Here is a 14,477-nt window from a genome sequence, read left to right as displayed (position 1 = left end):
AGGGATGAAACAGGAAAGCATTTTTAACACAATGGAGATTTCAGACATGGGGGAAGAGCAGAAAGCCAGGATTGCTTCCTGTGCCTGAGAAATAATAATATAGTGCGTTTATTACTGTATATTTTAAAACAATGACTTCTTCTCTTAGAAAAGATGTGTGCTTCTTGAACTTTCTAGTTTTCATATGGAGCTGGAAGAGTGGCGCTTTGGTTATTCACACTTTTTCTCCCACCACAACTCTGAATAGAAAAAGAAATTTGTTTTTAACCCATACAAGGATATGTGGTACACGAAACCTGTTTTGCGTTGAACCGTCTGACACTGATGCTGAGACCCCAGGTAATAAAAGGACAGTGAGGAGACGGCAGCCTGCCTTCAGGCCGAGTTTCAGCCCTCTCACTAGACGTGGACTGTGGGACAGAACGGGACGCCCAGGGTTTCTTTTTGGTTTTGCTGCAGATTCACTGAGTGTCCGAATTCAGGAATGTTTATAGAGTGCCCACCACGTGTGTGGCTGAGCCAGGACATGGTTCTTCATCGGTTCCACTGTATTTACACTATCAATTACAGTCTCTTTCGTGCTCTCTTCTGTGGATGGAGAAAGATCAAAGAGAGAGTGAGTGGCCCCACTGTGCATATGATTCAGCAAATGCCTTAAAAATTTGAGTGGAACCTCTGTTATGAAATGCCTTGATTTAGTTATTGCATTGGTTCCTGTTTCGGATTCGGTGAAGTGTTTTCAGTATCACCAGAAGCCTTAGTGAAATTGTGCATTTGCTCTCAGTGAGACTGCTGAGGAGCGGGGAATGTGTAATGAAAATGTCAAGTTTCTTTTAATTTGGCTGGGATGATGTTAATGTAGTTATTAAATGTGAACATATTAAACATACTAAATTTTTTGATGACAACATATACATAAAATTTACCTGCTTAACCCTTTGTAAGTGTACAGGTTAGTGGCGTTAAGGACGTTCACATTGTTGTACAGCCCACACTACCATCCATCTCGCAGCTTTTCATCCTCCCAAACTGAAAGTCCATATTCATTAAACAGTAGCTTCCGTTGTGGTTCCCCCACCCCGCCCCGACAACCGCCCTTCTACTTTCTGTCTCTATGAGTCTGACTGCTTTCGGTGCCCCGTGTAAGTGGAATCATACAGTATTTGTCCCTTTGTGACTGGCTTATTTCACTGAGATTAATGTCTTCAGGGTTCATCCATGTTGTAGCAGGTGTCAGAATCCTTTTTAAGGCTGAATAATATTCCATCGTATGTATATACTGCATTTTGTTTGTAAACATTCTAAAGTTTAACATACCCAATGTTAACAACCACAGTAACCTCATGAAAATCAGGAGCTCTCACTGGAAATTATAGATACCTTTGTTTAATTAAAACAGGAAAACAAATTAGTTATTTAGTGCACAGTACATTTTTAAAACCGTAGAACGCATGGGGGATACAACTAATATGCGTACTATGTCCTTGCTGGGTCCTGTCATTTCCCTTCCGTGTGAGTGGTGACATACGGTACATCTTTCTGACATTTGTGGCTGATGCAGATGATGGTTTTGTTTTCCAGCTAATGCTAATATGATGGTGTAATTTGCTATATGGAAGAGTACGCAGGGCTCACCCCGAAGTGTAGGTTGTATAGGAAGGGTGGGAAAAATGTCTGATTATTTCCCTTTATTTCCCACTTTTCAAAATCATGAGTTGGTTCCCTGGCATCCTCCAGCGGTGATGGATGAGAGCTTTTTTCTTTTCTTTTCTTTTTTTGGGTATCTTTATGAACTCCTCTATTTTAGCATATATGATATGTTTCAGTCTCTTTCAGTTATTGTCTTTTTGATGCTCAAATTGCCCTATTTTCGGGCAGAGAGACATATTTAGGTTGGCTCCAAGCCCTTATGACATGCCTCCAGTAATCTATAGTACCTTCCTTGCTTTCTGGTGTGACAGGATGTTCTAGGCTCATCCTGTAACCTTCCTGTTCCAGATTTGGAATCAGAACAGACCATTTTTAAAAGAAGAAAAGGAAGAATAAATGACCAGTAAGCATACTAAAATATTCAATTTCACTAGTAGTTAAGGAAATGAAATTAAAAGCAAAAATAAGATACCATTTGTTATGGACTTAGTGTATCTCCCCAAAATTCATCTGTTGAAGCCCCAGCCCCCACTGTGATGGTATTTGGAGATGGGTCTTTGGGAGGCAATTAGGGTTAGCTGAGGTCATGAGGGTGGGGCCCTCATGATGGGATTCGTGCTCTTCTAAGAGGAGACACCAGAGAGCTTGGGGCTCACCCCCCCCCCCCCCCGCCCCGCCCCAAGTCGTGCACAGAGATGAGGTCCTGTGAGCACGTGGCCAGATGGCAGCTGCCTACAAGCCAAGAGGAGAGACCTCAGAATGAAGCCTACCTTGCTGGCATCTTCGTCTTGGTCTTCTCAGCCTCCAGAATTGTGAGAAATAAATTTCTGTTGGTTAGGCCACCCCAGTCTATGGTATTTTTTATGGCAGCCTGAGCCAACTAAGACGCTGTCTCTTAATTATTATATTGGCAATATAATTTAGACCTGTCTGATGTGAAACAATTTAGTAAAGCTTAATATAAAGATATAAAGTATTGTATTATTATGATTACTTCTGCTGTTCCTTCTCATGGTAATCTTTTCGTCGTCGTCTTCTTCTCCCCAAAGCCCCCCAGTAAGTAGTTGTATATTTTAGTTGTAGGTCCTCTGGTTGTGCTGTGTGGGACGCCGCCTCAGCACGGCTTGATGAGCGGTGCTAGGTCCGCACCCAAGATCTGAACTGGTGAAACCCTGGGCTGCCGAAGTGGAGCCTGCGAACTCAACCCCTTGGCCACGGGGCTGGCCCGTCATGGTAGTCTTAATATTTGGGCATTTCCCAGTTTGGAACGGGAATCAGGATGATAGGAGTTCCCAGTGCTGGTGAAGATGAGGGAAATGTGCGCTCCTAGTCGCAGCAGGGGTATAAATGGATGCACTCGTTCTAAATCGCTGCTGCTGTCTATCAAAGTGTAAAATTTGCACAGCCTTTAACCCAGCAAGTGCACATTTAGAAATTTATCCTAAAGAAATAATAGGAAGAGTTAGCAAAGATACATGTATGTAGTAAAGAAGTATTTGCTATGTACAGTTATAAAGTAAATAACCTTCAGTAAGAAATTGATTAAATAGATTACGGTACCTTCATTGCGTGCAGCCATTGAAAATAGTGATATGGATTACCATGTTAACCAGTCTGGAAAGATGCCTGTGATATTATTGGGTAAGAAAGGGAGGTTCCAGAACTGTAGGCATAGCACTTACATGTAACGTAGGCATATAAAGTGCGCAGCAGCCGGGTTTCAGAGGTCAAGAACCTGCCTCTTCCCAGTGGTGTAGTGGTTAACTTGTAGTGGTTAAGTTTGCGTGCTCCACTTTGGTGGCCTGGGGTTTGCCAGTTCGGATCCTGGGCGTGGACCTAGCACCGCTCATCAAGCCATGCTGTGGCGGCAGCCCACATAAAATAGAGGAAGATTGGTACAGGTGTTAGCTCAGCGACAATCTTCCTCACACACGCACACACACACACACACACACGTAAAGAACTCACTTCTGAGGATCGTGGCTTCAGGGCCTAATGGAGAGTCTCTTTCAGTCGCCATGGTCTGAAAGATGGTACCAACTGGTTTCATTCTCGTGTCGTAAGATTTGGTTTTCCTGGAGAGAGAATATGATTGGCCTGGTTGGGGTAATTTGCCCACCCTTTGGTCGTGTGTGTGTGTGCGTGTGTACGTGTATGTGTGTGTCTGGTGTTGCTCCCAGTTGACAGTCCCACAAAGACTGTATGGAATGGTGGAGGAGTCACAAGGAGAGTTGGGGTGCTTGTAACTAATGAAAGGGGAAGACATTCCGGGAGACAAGGAGATAGATGCCCGCTACACGTTCAGTTCAAATTAAATAAATTCTGGGGACCAGCCTGGTGGTGCAGCGGTTAAGTTTGCACATTCCGCTTCGGAGGCCCAGGGTTTGCTGGTTCGGATCCTGGGTGCGGACCTCTGCACTGCTTATCTAGGCAGGCATGCTGTGGCAGGTGTCCCACATATAAAGTAGAGAAAGATGGGCATGGATGTTAGCTCAGGGCCAGTCTTCCTCAGCATAAAGAAGAGGACTGGCAGCAGATGTTAGCTCAGGGCTAATCTTCCTCAAAAAAAAAAAAAAAATTAAATAAGTTCTTTGCTCAGAAAATTGAATTAATTACTACATCTCCATAAATTACTGCAAACTGGCAAACTTGGGCTTTTTTCCCCCTTTTCCATCCCTTTTTGGCATGTTAGGACCTACACCAGTGGGTCAGTGCTATTTGATTTTTTGCTTTCATAGAAAATGGTGGGTCAAAATAAAATTTTAGGTTATTCATGGATTTAAAAAATGATGCTGTTTTCCCCTTAAATGTGGTTAATTCAGAATCGGTTATATTTCTTTGATGTCAGTAGGTAGGAATAGAAGTCTTTGTTACTTGTGTGGTGTCAAGGATACCCCCCCTGAGAGAAAGGGTATTTTAAGAATAGATTTGAAAAGTGGTGTTTCTGAAAAGTCTCCAGTAGTAATGGTGTTGTGGGTTGTAGAGTGTAGATAGTTATTCTTTAGGTGTGCAGAGGTGCTGTGAGATAATACTTATTTGAACATCTTTCTTGTTATTATTTTTAATCCAAAGCACAATTAGGTCAAAATGGATGTGAAAGAGCTATGAGAAAGATAACATACACTACAATTTAAGATAAGAGTTTCTCATTTTTTTAAAAATTAAAGACTCAATTTAGACCCTAATGGATGTGAAAGGATTTGTTAACACTTAATGTCAGACATTACATTGTTAACAATTATTTCTGCTGTTCCTTCTTTTGATAGTCTTTTTTTCTTTTTGCTGAGGAAGATTTGCCCTGAGCTAACATCTGTTGCCAATCTTCCTCTTTTTTTGCTTAAGGAAGATTTGCCTTGAGCTAACATCTCTGCCAATCTTCCTTTATATGTGGGTCCCTGCCGCAGCATGGCTGACAAGTGCTGTAGGTACGCACCCAGGATTTGAACCTGCGAACCCAGGTTGCTGAAGTGGAGTGTGCTGAACCCAACTACTATGCCACGGGGGCGGCCCCTCCTTTTGGTAGTCTTAACACTTGGACATCGTCTCCCAGTTTGGAATGGGCATAGTAGAGCCACTGGATTAAAATTTCTGTTGTATCAGATCTCTTCTTGTCTGTTTAGGGCTAAGAAGTTGGCCTTTTTACTGAGCAATTTTTGTGACAGAAGTCTCAGCCTTTACTTTGAAGTGTCAGCTGTTGGTCCAGCTAGTTAGTGGGTGGAGCTCCAGGTGCTACAAGCTCTTTGTTAGCTGCTTTCGGAAACTGTTGCTCAGTGTTTGCAGATTCCACTTAAATGTTACAGACAGGTGTCACTGGGTTCAGAATTTTTTCATTCTGCTGAATGTTTCTTTTACCAGTTTTTCTTTCCAAGGCAGTTATTCCTGATTTGCGTGTGTATCATTTTCTATCTCTGGCAAGAGACAAAGGGAATCTTGTGCAGAAAACCCTTGCAGGGCCATGTTATTGTCCCCCTATGTACTTTTCCTTCGTTTGTGTCTCCTGAGAGTATCTGTTACCTCCCTGGGGAAGCACATGGCATTGTTGCTGATTGCTGTGAAACATAGTAGTGTCAGAGGTCCTTGATGAGTGACAGGCTGAGCTGTTTGTACTGGGACAATTTTAATATTCACAGAAAGTTGATCAGTAGTGATGTTACCATATGCTGAGAATATACAGGATGATCTTCGCCCAGGATCAGTTTCTTAAGCTCCACACAACCCTCTTAGCCCCAGAGCCGGACGGACAGATTCAGCTCCAGTGGTTAGATGTCAAAACGTGAAGAAGTTAGGCTTATGCTCTGTATGAAATAAAGAATGAAATCAATTCTGTAACATTCAAAATGCTCAGAATAAAACCCGACAACTCTTATTAAACGATAGAAAGTTCACAGTTTGCTTACCTTATTCCAACGGTAATAGTCTTTAATACTGTGATGGAAGTGAGAAGGCAGGTGGCACAGATATTTTTATGTCTCCTCACCCAGCTTTGACTCTGAGGGGCTTGGGAATAAATTAAGTAGTGTAGCATTGGGGTGCTGCCCAGAACCTCTCCGTTTTGCTCACTAGAGCATCAGTTCCCAGCGCTATGGATTGATGGCCTCCTATTCGTGTTTGATTTTGCGTCTCCCTCCTCACCATTCTAATGCCTATGGCGGCCAGGTTTCTGTTAGCAGTGGAGAGCAAAGTGCCAATGTATGACGTCTACAGATTATCACCGTAATTCAGTTTTGTCTAATTACTCAACCTTTACTTTTAACTAATCACTGCCAGATCTTTTCTGGACTATTAACAAAGCTGCATGATTCCATTGCTATATAGAATAGATTTAAGTTTGTGATCAACTAAAATTAATGTTGTTTTGAAAAATCTTGCGATACAGTGTAGTGAATAGGATCTGAGTCTTATGTGTATTTATGTGCAAGGAATGTGATAGAGAAATACTAAGTGCCTTTGTAGGTCCCTCCGACACTAAAGTGCTTTTCTTTAAGAGGTGTCTGTAGAAGCAATAATGTTTAGAAAGTGCTGTGAAATCAGCCTTCTCTGAATTGAATGTATTGTTTATTGTAAATAAGTAGAGAAGTCTCGAGGTTGACCGACGGTTCAGAAATGACTTAGCGTTTTTAACTCTGAGAGCCTTGGGATGTCACAGTGTCTTCCCTTTCTTAGCTTTCTGTGTTTTGCAAATAATTGTGGTCTCCTTGGCTGACTGATGGTCATAGAGGTGGAACCTCCTTGGCCGTCTTCACTCATGTTCAGCTGGTGAAGTTCTTTCTCTTTGACGTGACACAGAAAAACGTGCATGTGCCTGGCAGTGGGAATTGATCCATTTCTCGGGTGTGTACGAGACAGCCCCACTCGTCGTGGGCATTAGGGCAGGCACTGTCACATGAAAGATTCCTATAATCTCTGGAGGTCCATTTAAGCCAATTACTTCAACGTTTTAATTTCAGTCACTTATTATCAAACCTTTTACTAGCTTGTTAATGATGAGCAAAATTGGTTTGAGTTGCACCTCCTTTGGTGCTAATGAGCGGTAAAGTGGACCCAAGGTGAGACATCTGAAGAATGAGGCGTGCTGGGGAGTCCGGGCTCATTCACAAATTAGATCACGGATGAGCTTCTAGAAGTTAAGATTTCGGTTTAATTCCTTCCTCTTCATTTCTGTCTACCTGGCCTTAGGTCCTGTCTGTTAGCAGTAATGTTATCTTGAGAAGTAAACTATCCATAGCATAGGACATTCCAGATAAGCGGGGCATCAGAAACCCGCCTGAGGTTATTGGAAGAAGATAGTTAATCAACTAGGATGCAGACTTTTAGCTACTGAATTTTCAGTCCAGTGGTTTTAATCACGGCCACACTGTTCTTTGTGAAAAATATTTTGTTTCTTGGCCTCTGTGTTGTTTTTATCAATGTTGCATGAGATTTATAACTTTCTGCTTCTTAATTTTTAATATGATAATATTAAAATGACTGATTTTAGTCATTAAGAATTAATATGATTCTAACTCTTAGACTTAATGTAAACTACATGTATGTGGTGATGTCTTGAAAGAAGTATATTCTCTCTTCAAGTTCTCTGGTCCTCTTTAACTCAGAAATAACAACAAACCAAACAATTATTAAGATAGGTTGGTTCTAATATAAAGTGCTGAGTTAGATGTAACTGTATCTTATTAAAAGGATGCTTTTTCTTTGAATATGTGAGTCTCTCTAGAAACCCAGGTGAATGAGGCTCCGGGTGGGAGGGGGTGAATGATGCTGTGTTGAGTGTCTTCCTGCCTCCCTTTTTTTTTTTTTTTTTTGACGAAGATTAGCCCTGAGCTAACATCTGCTGCCAATCCTCCTCTTTTTGCTGAGGAAGACTGGCCGTGAGCTAACATCCGTGTCCATCTTCCTCTGCTTTATATGTGGGACGCCTACCACATCATGGTGTGCCAAGTGGTGCCATGTCTGCACCCAGGATCCAAACTGGCGAACCCCAGGCTGCCGAAGCGGAATGTGCGAACTTAACCGCTGTGCCACCGGGCCGGCCCCCTGCCTCCTTTTTTCTGTCCACCTGATCGGCTGGTGCTGAAACTTGCTCTAGTTTTGCCGTGCAGGGTCTGTGCACACCTTAGTCTCTTCACAACACTGCTGGTTGTGGTTTGACCCCTTTTCCCTTCTGTGGGCACAAAGTAGCCAAGCTTGATACACTGGGCTCCCAAAAGAGGAAGAGTTTTGGGTTCTGGAGGAAAACTTTGGTTAGGAGTGGTCAAACTGATGACACAGAAGTTCGCTGCTCTGGGGAAAGCAGCGTGAAGCTCTGCCAGCTCCAGCAGGATGCCCAGGCTGGGGCATCGGAGGCCGGGCGTGGCACGGGCAGAAGCCCGTGGTGTAAGGAGACTCTGGACTCGAGTTTGGACATGTCATAGGTTTGAAATGTGTGAAAGCGGTTGTAGCAGATAGAGCACCAAGGCATGTAGCCGTTAAAAAAATAAAAAGTCGACTGTGTTATGGATATTAACCCCTTTTCTTGTGTGTTATAAATATTTCCCAGTTTGTTGGTTGCCTTTCGACTCTGACTCTGTTCATGACATAAATTGATGTATGAAAGTTTAAATTTTCTATGTGGTCAAGTCTGTCAATCTCATAGTTTCTACTTTGATGGTTTGCTTAGAAAGTCTTTTCCATGGAGTGTTTTCTTTCTTTCTTTCTTTTCTTTTTTTCTTTCTCTCTTTTTTTAAGCAGACAGGTGTTTTAAACTTTTTAAAATAAGCTTTTTATTTTGGAATAATTTAGGATGTACAGAAAAAGTACAAAGGTATATGGAGAGTTCTTGTATACCCCTCACCCAGCTTCTTCTAATGTTAACATCCTACCTCACTGTAGAACCTTTGTCAAGACTGAGCAATTAACATTAGTGCATTGTTATTAACTAAACTCTGGACTTCATTCAGATTTCACTGGTTTTTTCACTAATGTCCTTTTTCTGGGGTGCTACATTGCTTTCAGCGGGGTGGATTTTGAAGAGGCAGGACCACACATAGCAGTACGCTCTGTAGAATAGCTATGCTCAAAACACTGTGTTTGTGTGGAATGTGGCAGTTTCATAGTTTACAGAGTCCTTTCACACACGTATGTGTAATTCAGATGGACAATATTCTTTTCTTTTTTTTTTTTGTTGAGGAAGATTTGCCCTGAGCTAACATCTATGCCAGTCTTCCTCTATTTTGTATATGGGTCGCTGCCACAGCATGCCCACCGAGAAGGGGTGTAGGTCCGTGCCAAGGATGAACCCAGGCTGCCAAAGGGGAGCACACCAAACTTAACCGCTAGGCCATGGGGCCAGCCCCCCAGGTGGACAATATTCTTGATCATTGGTCTTATTAGGCACATCTGCCGCAGCAGTGTACCTCTGGGCGGGGGCGCTGTTCTGCGTGGGTGGTACCACGAGGAACTTGGCCAGAGGAATGCCTCTCCCATTGTCCAAGCTGCCGGTTGCTGCTCCCACTTTGCATTCATTGTGATTCCCTAAGATGCCTTTGCTCCTGCAGTTACCTCTTCTTTTGCCTGGACCGGAGTGGAAAATCACGCTGTGTTGTTGATTTTTGAGTCTCAGAGAGAAAGGCACCCTCATTGTGAGGAGCTTTTTCTGTTCCTGGACACCCAAGTAAGCCCAGAATATCACTGCCCTCCGGAATCACTTTATCGCCTAGAAGAAGCGTGTTGTATCTAGTGGGGGAAAATGTGGTTGGCAAAGATAAAGGCACGTCTTACTCTTTAGATAGGTTTGAAAATCTCTGTGACTTGCTCACCCCACTCTTCCCCTCCCTTACTTGGAGACAGACCAATGGAAGTAGGAGGTGGGGAGGGCAGACGGGAAAGTAGGTAGAACAAAGCCGTATTGGGTGGCTTCATGCCTACACTGCCTGATGGAAATAGCTTTAGCAGGGAGCCCATCGATGCTTCTGCATCTACCGTCTGTAGGCGTCTCAACCTGCGCGAGTTAATGTGAGTGGGGCTGAGCGCTCTCCTGGGTAACCAGTAGCGTCTACTTGTGTGTTCAAATTGGTCTCCCCTCTCCCAGCTGAAAACACTTTTAAATTTTCTTAAGCTTTTCTGACTTGTAGAAAAGCCACTTTTCCGTTTAGAAAGTAGTGAGCCTGTGATTGCTGTGCCTGCCTGAGGAGGTGAGATCAATGCTGGAGCAGAGAGGAGCACCCTGCCTTTGGTTTCCCATAGACCCGGAAGGCGGTTTCTGTGGAGCTTGTGTCTTCCGCCGCCACTTTTAGAGGGGGTCAGTAGGTCATATCGGGAACCCTCCAACCAAGTCACAGGGAAGTCACTGGAAACAGAGTTTTTAAAGTAGATGTCCATTCATGGATTGTACCTACTTCAGTTTGGCCAGGGGTCAGCCTTTTTCTTTTCTCCAGAGTTTTTCTCGGTGGCTTGTGACTTTTCCTGTTGCAAGTTATGATCATTGCTTTCATATGCATGACGCTTGGTTTACAAAGCCTTTTTTCCCCTCATGCTGTTTCCTTTGGTCTTCACGGCAACCTTGCAGAGTTTGTCAAGCACATATTTTCTTATTTTGTGAGAAAACCGAGGCCAAGGGGCTTGCCCGCAGCCCTCTAACTGTTGAGCAGAAGTCTTAGGACTTGATTGAAAGTGCTGCGTCCGCGCTGTCACCCCCTCGCTCGTCCTGTGGGCTCCCCCCGAGCTGGTGCTGCCAGTTTTATAAACGCGCCGTGGGGGAGGTCTGCTCTTGGCAGTCTTAGGCAGGGTTGGCAACCAGAGCGTGTATCCCAGATCGATAACTAGCAGACCCTGTTGAGTGCAGATCCAACATCCTTCCTGCCCTTCTTAGTGGAATCGGGGTTTTGCTCGGATAGCCTCCCTGTCCCCATGTGACTGTGGGGAAGGGGATTTGTCCCCAGCACAGGGGCCAATCCTGATGTTTCATCCAGTCATGCTGGTCCCGCTCACCATCGCTGACTGCTGTACGGCTAAGCGAGAGACCTGGCTCTGGCCAATGAGATGCGAGGGAGGTCTGCCAGAAGGTTCTGGAAAACTCCTCAACCTTAAAATGACAACACTAGAAAAGGTAGTCCTTTTCCTCCGAGAATCGTCATGTCTGGAGCTGTTTTGGCCATCTCGCTGCAGTCTGAACGTGACGTCAGCAGGGGAGAGGACACAGCCAAGGAAACAGCAGGGAAAACTCCTGAGAGCCGAGCAGCCACCTGCCTCTGGACTTGTTCTGTGAGATGTTTCCTTGTTGTTTAAGGCAGTCGGAGTTGGGGTTATCTGTTACATGTGCCTGAAGACCTGCTGGCTGGTGCGGTGGCTCTCAGACCGATCCACCGATTCCTTCATTCATTCATCCCACGAAGGAGAAGTGCAGGGCGGAAAGCTGGAATTTGATGTAGTCAGAGGGCAGAGGCCTTGGTGAGAGAGAGCCCTCTTCATGCTGGGCCTCGTATCCCACATCGAAGGATTTCAGTCTTTATGGCAAGAGCAGAGCCATTGAATGGTTTCAGCGCTGGGGTTATAGCAGGAGTACAATGAGCTACGGTTGGTTTAAGCGGCCCCTGCTAAAGAAGACTGGGCTTGACGTTGCAGAGAGTCAAGTTTGGTTTGCTGAGCGCGCGAGGAGCTGTCAGGGGTTACGGCCCTGGCGATCAGCGGCTATGTCCAGAGAGCACGGAAGAGCATCTCTGCCTGGAGTCTGATGACAGAAACAATCCAGATTCTTTTCCTCCTGCTTGCCAGTGTATATACGTGTGTGTGTACATGCATACACACACACACACACACACACACACACACACAGAGGCAGCTTTCATGTTTTCTAGTTTATGCATAATTTGTGAACAGTCTGTCATTCTCTTAGTGTTTGATCATTTAAGTTAAAAAGTTGCAGCCAAGAAATCTATGTTGGGGTTATAAAAACAGGATAGATGGTTTCATTGTAAATAAAATTTTAAGGAGGTATTAATGTGTCTGAAATTGAACTTTTAGCCTCCCCAAAGGTTTTTCTCCAGGTTTGGTATAATAAGGTCTGCCCCGATCCTCATGCATATGGATATATTAGCAAAACTGGATTACATCCCAGTGTAGTCAGGCGGGGAACCTGCCCGAACCGTAGAGTGGAGCTGCAATGAAAGCGGCGGTGTTCCTGTAATGCTATTAGGATGTGATGTGGGCCCTCCCTATGTTTATTAATTAGCGGAGTTGTAATGAGACTTCCCTCCCAAGCTTTGAAGGATGCTGATCAGTGGGCATCCGGGCAGGATTTTAGTTGCGTTTGGGAGCCTCCTGCGTCCAGGTGGGAGGGATCCGTGTTTCAGGTGGCGGCAGGTGAGCCTCCCGCCAAGTTGGCATAATGGGAACAGGACTCTTCTGGGTTGCCATCTGTTTGTGGCTGATAGGAAACCAGCAGTGACTTCTGAGGAGTTTATGTTGAAATACTTAGAAATTAGTAATGTTAGGACTGTGCTGATCAGGCGGGAGGGGGTGGGGGGAAACAGACAGTGTGGAGTGAGTTTTTGTTGTTACGAATTTCAGGAGATGGTTGCTTGGGTTCAATGGTCCCTGCCCCCACCCCCCAAAAACCACAGCTCTTCTCTGCCCACCCCGCTGACCGCTCAGCTCAGCCCCAGTTCTGTACCGAGTTGCCCATGGCAGGGGAACCCCTTATCCTCATGCTGTCACGTGTAACACTGTCCACGGTGTTTGTCACCAGGGGGTTGCTTGTGTCATGTTGTTTGTTGTTGTTTTAAATTGTGGTAAAATATACATAACAGAATTTACATTTAAACATTTATAAAGTGTACGGTTCAGTGGCGTGAAGTGCATTCATATTGCTGTGCGGCCATCACGATGGGTCATGTTTTAAACAAATATTTGGACGTACTTAAACAAGAGTGGGTGCTTCTTCTCCGGGCACCACATGTGTATAAAGAGCCATTGCTCTGTCTAGTTGATGTCCCTTTGGTCTTCAAGCAGGAGGTTCCTTCCTCTCCCTCTGGGAGCTGACTGGGTGGAATGAGGGTGCTGGGCCCCATTCCTCTGGGTTGGGTTTGCTGGGCTCGCGCCTGGGAAGCCCTGTCTCCGGGCCCGGTGGTTTTTGGTGGTGTCCTGAAGACTGCTCTGTCTGCCCTGTGCTGTGCTTTAAAACAAGGGTGTGGCAGAGAGAGAGAGTAGCTCCTTTCCCCTCTAACCTCGCGTCACTCGGTAGGTTAGCGAGCGGAGCTGACCTGTGGGCACCCGGTGAGGATGCGTGTGCTTGGAGGTCCCTGGTTCAGCCCCTGCCACAGAAGCAGGTTCTGAGGTGCCGCCTGCCTCTCTCTGGCCTGCAGACCCTGTGGGGTTCTGTCTGCCACCTGTAGGTCTCTGTCTTGCCTCTTTCAGAACAATCCATAGAAGGGACTGGAGTCTGTTAGTTCGGGGATTCGTGGTTACAAGGAAAAGAGAGCTACCTGGACTCACTCACACAAAACAGGGAATTTTTTGGAAGGATTCTGGGTTGTCTCCTGGACTGTCATGAGGGACACAGCCGGGCCTCAGGCCAGGACCCAGAGGCTGGAACACCGCTCTGTGGATGGCCTGGGAAGCTCACCTGTTCTGTCTCTCTCCCCATCGCTTAGCTTCCCTCAGTGCTTCTGAGTTCTTCTTTTCTGTTACAGACCAGCCTCCTCTACTCCTCAGTGCATGTGATAGATCGTGGCTGCCAACACCCATGTTTTTCCTATTGTGACCCAAGTGTCTAGAGAGAGACTATTTTCTTTGTGTTCTAGAATTTCATGGGAAGAACTGGTGAGTGGCCGTCGAAAATGGTGACTGCCATGGTGACTGCCGGGAGGATGGGAGCAGTTAGAGAGGTCATTGAGGTTGAGCAGAAAGGACGTCCCTGCTCCAGTTTGCGAAAGTGTTAGGGACACCCCCAATTGCTGACAGTTGTGAAAAGACGCAGGCTGTGGAAGCACCTAAGCTTTGCATTAAAAATGGAAGCAAAACAAAACAATACAACAGAAAGCTGGCCCAAAACAAAATGCTGCCACCGCCGCTACCAGGAAGATATCCAGTCAGTTGCAGAGATGAACATGCTAAACAAATTCTGGAATTATTTTTTCTTAAAATTAAATTTCTTTTTTAATAAATTATAGCCAATTTTCATATCACATGATTTGAACTCAGAAATTGTGGCCCAAGTTTAATTAAGCAGGGTAGCTGGATATGGGAGATAATGTTCCTGAAAACCTGAGTAGAAATAAAATATTTTAAGTTAAATTATATTTTAAATGCATAGGGAGAGCTTGCTATCAGACGCAATCCTTTTGTCAGTTTTTTTT

At 44.9% G+C, this 14,477-nt stretch overlaps 1 protein-coding gene and 1 long non-coding RNA gene across 3 annotated transcripts in view; one reads left to right on the top strand and one right to left on the bottom strand.

The window, feature by feature from the left end:
* TULP4 (TUB like protein 4) overlaps nt 1–14,477 on the top strand; it is a 227,921-nt gene that overhangs the window by 2,308 nt on the left and 211,136 nt on the right. The window lies entirely within an intron of this gene.
* On the bottom strand, nt 5,749–13,902 carry LOC138921698 (uncharacterized). Its single transcript, XR_011434499.1, has 2 exons — nt 13,745–13,902; nt 5,749–5,945 (listed from the first exon to the last, which is right to left on the bottom strand). It is a non-coding gene; the product is annotated as an uncharacterized lncRNA (long non-coding RNA).

The sequence above is a fragment of the Equus caballus genome, chromosome 31, assembly GCF_041296265.1.
Source record: "Equus caballus isolate H_3958 breed thoroughbred chromosome 31, TB-T2T, whole genome shotgun sequence".
NCBI lineage: Eukaryota > Metazoa > Chordata > Mammalia > Perissodactyla > Equidae > Equus > Equus caballus.
Note: the sequence above shows the minus strand (reverse complement) of the source record. Positions and strands in the feature narration are given on the sequence as shown.